At 49.6% G+C, this 7,422-nt stretch overlaps 1 long non-coding RNA gene across 3 annotated transcripts; it reads left to right on the top strand.

The window, feature by feature from the left end:
• The first annotated feature begins 519 nt into the window (after nt 1–519).
• LOC143683868 (uncharacterized) lies at nt 520–6,836 on the top strand. Of its 3 annotated transcripts, XR_013175691.1 has the most exons (5): nt 520–707; nt 2,715–2,953; nt 3,178–3,294; nt 3,957–4,105; nt 5,152–6,836. It is a non-coding gene; the product is annotated as an uncharacterized LOC143683868 (long non-coding RNA). The 3 variants fall into 3 exon arrangements; XR_013175686.1 differs by having other exon boundaries at nt 2,715–3,294; XR_013175682.1 differs by lacking the exons at nt 520–707; nt 2,715–2,953; nt 3,178–3,294 and adding an exon at nt 3,364–3,793.
• Nucleotides 6,837–7,422: the final 586 nt, after the last annotated feature.

Below are 7,422 nucleotides of genomic sequence, written 5' to 3'. Positions count from 1 at the left end.
AGTTGGTCTGAATATCCCAACTTTCTTTTTTCATAATTGTTTGAGCTATTCTAGTTCCTTTGCCTTTCCATATAAATTTTATAATAAAGTTAATTTTTAATTGACAAATTAAAAATTTATTGAAAAATGGAACTCATGAGTTTGACATGTTAGCTAGAGTTTTACTGTCAAGATGACACTAAAATATTTAACTACTAAAGTAAAAAAAAAAAAAAAAATCATTTGTGATCCAGGTGAGATGGTACAGAGAATTCCAGGACTGGCACGCCAGCCTCTCTCAGATCCGGCTCCCAGAACGGAGATTCTCCTGGTACCGGGTCCGCTTTTTCTGGGAAGCCCGCCTGCCAGGTACTTCCTTGGCTATTACTGATTGGCTCAGCAGCAGTAGCCCGCTGCCACAACAGTCACCTATTGGCTGGCTTGCAGTTTATGGGTTGGCCCAGAGGACTAAGGGAACCAATCAGATCCTCCTTTAGTGGAAGGCCCTTTAGGGCGTGGTGGTGGGATCTCAGAAGAAGCCACGTGGAGCTGCGAGGAAACCCGGCAAGGGGAGAGCAGAGGGCCTGGATGTGGAGGGTAACAGGCCAGGTGGGAAGCACCCGAGCCCCGAGCAGCCCTGAAGAGGCAGGTCCTGGACGTTGGGGCTGCTGGGCAACCACCCTCCTTTGTGTCCCAAGTTTGGATTCCTAGCAGTTACAGAACTTGAGGTGATTTTCAGTGGCACAAGGACCAGGCGACAAGAATGAGGTATCATGTATGGGAAGGCAGCCCCCTTTCCACTTGTTTCATTGGAGATTGTAGGACATTAATCCTAAACACTGATCTCCTCTGTCATGGAAGAGGGGCGACCTTGGTTTTGGAGCCTTTGACTGGCAAAACCCTCTGGGCTGGAATTTAGTAGTAGTGTTTATTCTGTTTTCTGGTAGTCATTTTGTTTACTTTTTTTTCCCCCCTCTTGAAGCAATGTCTGGCACGTGGTAGATATTCTAGCATCTTGGCCCACAAATGAGTAAATGAGGTGGACGTTTATTTGCATTTTTTTTTCCTATCCAACATGAGAATGAATTACATCAAAGTAAGCACCATTTTTTGTCTTTACTATTTTGCCCCAGGGTCTAGCAAAGTGCTGTTTAGTAGATGCTCAAACAGGTGATCCCCATATGCCCTGTGGGAGAGCGAACTGGTGAATGAGTGGGGAAGGTACAAGAAAGTCCTGACTCAGAGGTGGCGGCCGTCTCTTTTGACTCTGGGAGGAAGCTAGCGTCCGTGGCTAGTGTGGGCCTGGTTGAGAGTGCACGTCACACACTTGGCTCGTCCTCCCTTCCTCGAAAGCCTCTATGGGAGGGCGCTGGCCCCGCATTCATTTCCTCACACGCATCCCCTCTTCCTTCCCTCCTGGACTGTGACTTTCCCTTGTTCCAGCCTCAGGAGCTGCTGGGCCCTACCTGTCAGGCTCTGATAGCTCTGGGACTTCTCCATGGCTGAGGAGAAAATCATTTCCTGGGCCGGATTCTGGTGCCTTAGGGGTCCTATGGGATGGGTGGGCAGAGCCAGATGTAGCCAGAGTTTCTTCTTCAAGGCCAGGCAGTCAGCTGTAATATGCATCTACACTTTAATTTCACTTTCTCTTTCTGTTGGCCTCTAATAATTTGCCATGTGCCAAGGATTGCAGGATTCAGCCTCTGGCTGGATATTTGCTTTAAAAAAAATCCTAAACCAGACGAGGCACTTGAGTGTGCCTCACGCCAGGTTACCCACCCGCAGAGTAAAGGTCAACAAATGGTTTTCAGCTTTGTGTAAAGCCTCTTTCATGCATTCTATAAAATGCTCTAATTACCAATCGCTATCCACCCAAGTGCTTGCAAACCTTTTAAAGTTCTTCTACACTCATTTCACTTTGTTCACAGAGTTCATTATCCGATGTACTGTGTGAGGAGGGCCTTTCTTTTTTAATTTAAAAAAAAAACATCGGTGTTCGCTAAGCTTTTCTCTCTCTGTCTGGGGATGCTACCAAAAGAGTTCACTCTACTTTCTACCTGTTTTCATCTTGCTACCTAACAAGAAATTAAATATCCTTTAAATTATCTGGAATTCTCTTTATTGCTAAATAAATGCCAGTCACATCCTGCTTTACATGGAATTCTCATGTGCATTGTCTCCCTGGTGCTTCAGGAAAACCTCCAAGGGAGATAGGAGGATCTGCTTAGACCATCTTTTGCGCTATTGACATTTTTTCCGGATAATTCTCTGTTGCGGGGAGCTTCCCGTGCCTTGTAGAATGTTTAACAGCATCCCTGTTCTCCACCCACTGATGCCAGTAACAGCCTCCAAACACTGCCACATGCCCTGTTGCGGGGCAGACTCATCCTGGGTTGAATCCATTAGCTTAAACCCACTTGCAGATGAGGAGACCAAGACTCTTGAGAAGACAAAGACTTACTCAGGGCCCCACGACTGGGGAGTTGGAGAGCCACGGTCTGTTAGCCTCTTGCCTGGCTTGCATCTATGGCCCGAAGGTGCCTCCAAGTCTAGCAGAGCACGCCATCTTTCCCTCTCCTGTCCCCTGTCAGTTTCCTTGACTATCCTCCTGCCATTGCCATTGCCAGCACGAAGGCTTCGATCTAGCAAGTTTGTATGTTTCTTGCCCCCCAAGCTGCCTTCCCAGTTTCATACCCTAAAACACAGGAATCTGACATTCTGTTGGGATTTTACAGAGTCCGGCTGAAGTTTGTGGACAGGGAAGCCCAAGGTGCCTGCAAGACTAGGGTGGGGAAGCCCACTCCTTGACCCCATTCCTGGGGTTGAGGACAAGAGCCACCGGGGTGAGATGGAAGACAAACTGCCGACAGTCCTGAGAAACTGCGCGTGGCCTGGATGCCCCTTGTGTTGCCGGAACCACTGTCTCAAATTCACATTTCATCGTTTGTGCACCAGTGTTAATACCAAGCTGAAGGTCTGAACTTCCACCTGCCCCAGTCCCCATATCTACCTTTTCCTGCCATTTCTTGCTCTCTGGGTAACGAGTTGATTTGGGTCAATTCGGCACTGTGGGTGAGTGAGGATGCGTAATGTTGCTGGTGGCGGTGGTGGTGTGGCAGAGAGAATAACTTCATCCAAGGTCTTACACGTTTTGGAAATTTTGGTTGAAAGAAAGTTACATGGAATTCTTTATTGCAGGACTTCTCAGAGCCTTTACCTGCCAGTGGGCACCGAGACTACGCCAGAGTAGTAAAGGGTACATTTCGCAAAGTGATTTGACTGCAGGACCCTTTTCCTTTTCGTAGAGTGTCTCAGGTAAAATGTCCCCTAGCTCTTAAAATGCACCCCACTTCCATCCATATCTGCACCAGCCAGTCTTGGAGACTTGGGAGGATCCCAGATCGCCCAGTATAGAAGCCCCAGACCTCATTTGGTTTGACTGCTTTCACTACCTGGAGCTGAGCATTACCCTGGAGAAGAGACCCTCTTCACAAAATGTCTGAACATTCCCAAGGCTTCAGGACCTGACCTCTCTGTATACTTCAGTGGCCTTGGAGGTGGTAATGCTGCAAAAGATGGGGCAGGGGGAGCCCAGAAGAAATAGTGCCCACCCACGCCCTCCTCCTCAGAAACCCAAGGGGAGCAGTAAAAGGGGAGAGAGTGCAGAAAAAGAAAAGAAAACAGAAGTTTCCATTTGTACCGGATGGTTTTGTTTTTTTATCTGTTTGCAAATGTTCAGTGTAATGGTTTGAAACCCAGCCGTGTAGCTGCTGACGCCCACACACCGAGCTGCGGTGGCACCGAGCGCAAGCAGGCAAGCCATAGCACCAGCCACGGCCATTAACCCGCCCCCACCCCAGAACAGGCTGGAAATCCACCCCACCCCCCACCCCGGTATCCCTCGGCCACCCCCCACCGCCCCGGCACCCCAAACACCCACCACCCTCCACACACACATTTTTTTCTTCTTTTTTTAGTTTCCAGCACTCGATTTTCTCTAGAGGAGGCATAAGGAGAAGCAAAGGCAGAGATGGGACGAGCAGGGAGAACACTCCTGCCTCATCGGAGCCACCGGTTCTCAGGAGATCGCGGCAGCACCCCCTGCCTGTGGACTGGCCATTGAAAGGTGAGAGGGGACTTTGTGATTTCTTTGTGCACCTGGAGGTCTGGGATGCAAGGCCAGAGGAGAGGAGCTTAGGCAGGGAGCCCGGTCTGTTCTCTCAGGCACGCATGATGGATGCTTCCTCCAGCACATGCAGTCCCTCTGACACCAGCCCCCACTCAGGCCCTGTGAGAGCTCCTTAGCCAGGGGGCTTCCAGGGCCCCCTCCTTCCACCTTTCAGCAAGCCACCTGAGCCTGAGATGTGGATTAAGGTATGATTCTGCTTTTGGCCTGTCCTGCTGCTTTCCCATCAAGGGCTGCTGACCCTTCCTTCCTAGAGTGAGTACTGACCCATACTTTTGGGGCCATATGGAATAGTTCTCCATCCAAGGGGCTTTGGGAAACCTGTTTCCCTAGTGGCCCCACGCCCGGTAATCAGAAGCAATCAGACCCAGCTGTCCACTTAATCGGTATGAAATAGGCTTCTTTCCCAGTAGAAATCAACAAAGTTTAAAATAGAAGAGACCGGAATGGGAAATGAGGCTCTAGAGTTCTGTGTGTGAGGCAACAGGCAGAGGCATCCGCATGGAAAATATTAAGTACAAATTACATGGCTCGCACCCATGTGAGCCAGGAAAGGAAAGGATTTCCTTGCTTATTGAGCATGTTTGCAGGTCAGAGGGTGGCCAAGTAGGGCCATCTCTTCTGGAAGGCTTAACCCCTACCCAAGAAGGAGAAACAACCAAGATGGAGAGAACGAAAGGCAGGCCATGATGTAACGCACATGTAGAAGAGAAGCAGATAAAAAAGCTCCCAGTTCTGTGCAGTCAGAAGATGAATCAGTTGGCATAGATCTATTTTTAGTTCCCAAGATCTGCCGTTACATTTTGCCTGGCATTAATTAATGTCACAGGCATGTTTTCAGCCACATGTTCCAAAGGACCTTAGCATGTCAGGTGGACAGGGGGAGCTGGCCCTCGTGTGTGGGAGCTCTCCGGCCCTTGTAGGGTCTGGAAGCCCATGCAAACACGTATCCAGGATGTTCCGCTCTCTGACCTTGTCCTTGCCAGGTGTATCCGCTCATCCTGTGGTCCCGCCCTTGGATGTCTGGCCATCAGCCAAAGGAGAATTGCAAATTGTCGTGCTTTGTTTTCCAAAAAGGAAAGACTGAAATTGGAAAAATGATTTTGGATCATGGCTTGCAACTGGGAAAAAAAAATGGCTTTGGGGGCAAGTCTCCCACCACAAGGAAGAAGAATGAGGTCCCCTGATCCCCAGGCAAGGCTGGTCTTGACAAAGTCGATTCCGTAACTGGGGAACGTCTTCTAATATAGTTTAGACAAAGTGTGATGTTTTAGTAGGAACTAAATATGTGATGGGGTTGATCAGATTTTGTCCGTAATTGTGTTTTGAGGCTAATTACCCTGAAAAAGCCCACTCCTGTGTCGGAGCCGAGGCTGTAACTCGGGAGAGCAATTTAAAAGCAGGAGTTGGCATGAGCTTGGTGCCTTGTTTTCTCGAGGTGATAACAGGAGATAATAACCAGCTTGAGCTAGAGGCAAGAATGAGGCACAGTGGGGAGTTGGCGGTGTGTGTGGGGGCAAGTCCTAGTTGGACCTTTGGGACAGCTCGATTTGTACATTTGCAGCCATTATTAGGTCCATGAGTGTGACTACACCCTGGCCACAAATTAGAAGAGACACCCTTACATGTTCTTAAATTATTCAGCGTCTTCTGCTATTGTCATAGGCTTACCCATTGACTCCTCATTGTTCAGTGACACTTTTTAGGGCCTCTGTGTAGCCTTCATTTCCTTCTTACATCATTTGTGATTGGTCCACCTGAGACAGATCCTGGGGTGATCTCTCTAGGATTGCTGGGGAATCCCCATTGTCTCTGTGCACTTGGCTCTCCTCTCCATTGATGGAGACATAGGAAGAATCCAGGTGCTCGAGAAGCATTACCGTTACTGAGTTTCTGAAGCTCTTCAGAAGAAGGGCTGGAACCATCCGGAGGATGGGTGTGAACCAGCAGGGTGCTGACCTCAGGTCTCACACTCTAAGGTTCGAGTCCATCCTTCCACTCAGGCAGCTGATCCAGGCATCCTGAGCCCACCCATCCCAGCCCCCTTGCCCACGTTCACCCATTTTGAATGCAGCCTTTACACCCATCGCCAGGACGTCTTCGGCCTGAGCAGAGCAGGCATACTTGGATCATTCTGGGCTGGGACTACCCATGTTCAGGCTATGAGGGGTCTTTCCATTGGTAATGAGGGTCTCTGGCCCTTCCAGGACGTCTGAGTCTTCGTCTGCAGATGTATGGGATGGGTGGCCATCTCTGCACATCAGATAAAGTTTGTGACTTTCAGGCCCCTGTCCTCCATATGAGATGTGACCAGAGGTTGACACTAGAAAATCAACAGCATGCTTGTTCTGGGCTCTGGCCCTGGAGTACCTTTGCTGCCTTGCAAGGCCTTACGCACCTGGAAATCTGAAGTGCAAGACCAGAAAAAGGGACACCTTGCCGGGCCCTGTCTCAATCGCAAGCAACATTCCAGTGGAAGAAGATCTCACTGTGCGCTGTGCCGTGCCAAGGAAGGACTTTGCCTGCATTTCCTTATCTAACCCTTGCAGCGGTCCTGCAAACTTTAATGGAGGAGGAAATAGCATTATGCATTTTAGTCTTAAAATTCTTTTTTTTTTTCTTTTTGTCTTAAAACACAAACATTATGCATTATACTCCACAATAAATCCATTGGTCTTCCTATAAAATGACATTCCCCTTTCCCCAAAAAATCTCAAAGGGAAATTGATGCCCTGGCTAGTGCACACATTTCCGCATAGGCGTAGCGTATGGCAGCCTGCCCTTTCTGGATGAACACCCATGCAAGTTTCATGCCTGAGCCTTAAACATTGTATACAGGCTCACAGGGCATGGTAGAGCTGGGACTTGAATCCAGGCTCCTGAGCTCGCTGACTCCCTTGTGACAGTCCCTCCCAGCCAGTCTGGGATCTGGGGAGGCCCCGTTATCACAACCCTGCTCTACGATGGGCTTGGTTGACTGGTGTGGGGTGGGGGGTGGGGCTCAGGGCTAGATGAAGCCTCTCCCAGGGCCAGACCCCACCCCACGCCCGGCCCCTGGCCTTCCCTTGGGCCTCTCGGCCTCGCTCACCTCTTCCTCTGCTCGTCTCTTCCCGCCACCGGCCTCACATCCTGAGAGAAACCCTAGAAACCTGGCTCTGTTGATGAAAACACACGTGCCCTTCACCACAGGAAATGTGGCCTCACGTTTGCACTGATAACCACTGGGCTCCTCACCAAAGAGCAAAGGGGAACAGATT

The sequence above is a fragment of the Tamandua tetradactyla genome, chromosome 1 (assembly GCF_023851605.1).
Source record: "Tamandua tetradactyla isolate mTamTet1 chromosome 1, mTamTet1.pri, whole genome shotgun sequence".
Classification (NCBI taxonomy): Eukaryota; Metazoa; Chordata; class Mammalia; order Pilosa; family Myrmecophagidae; genus Tamandua; species Tamandua tetradactyla.
The sequence above is the reverse complement of the archived record's forward strand: the minus strand, read 5'-3'. Positions and strand labels throughout refer to the sequence as shown.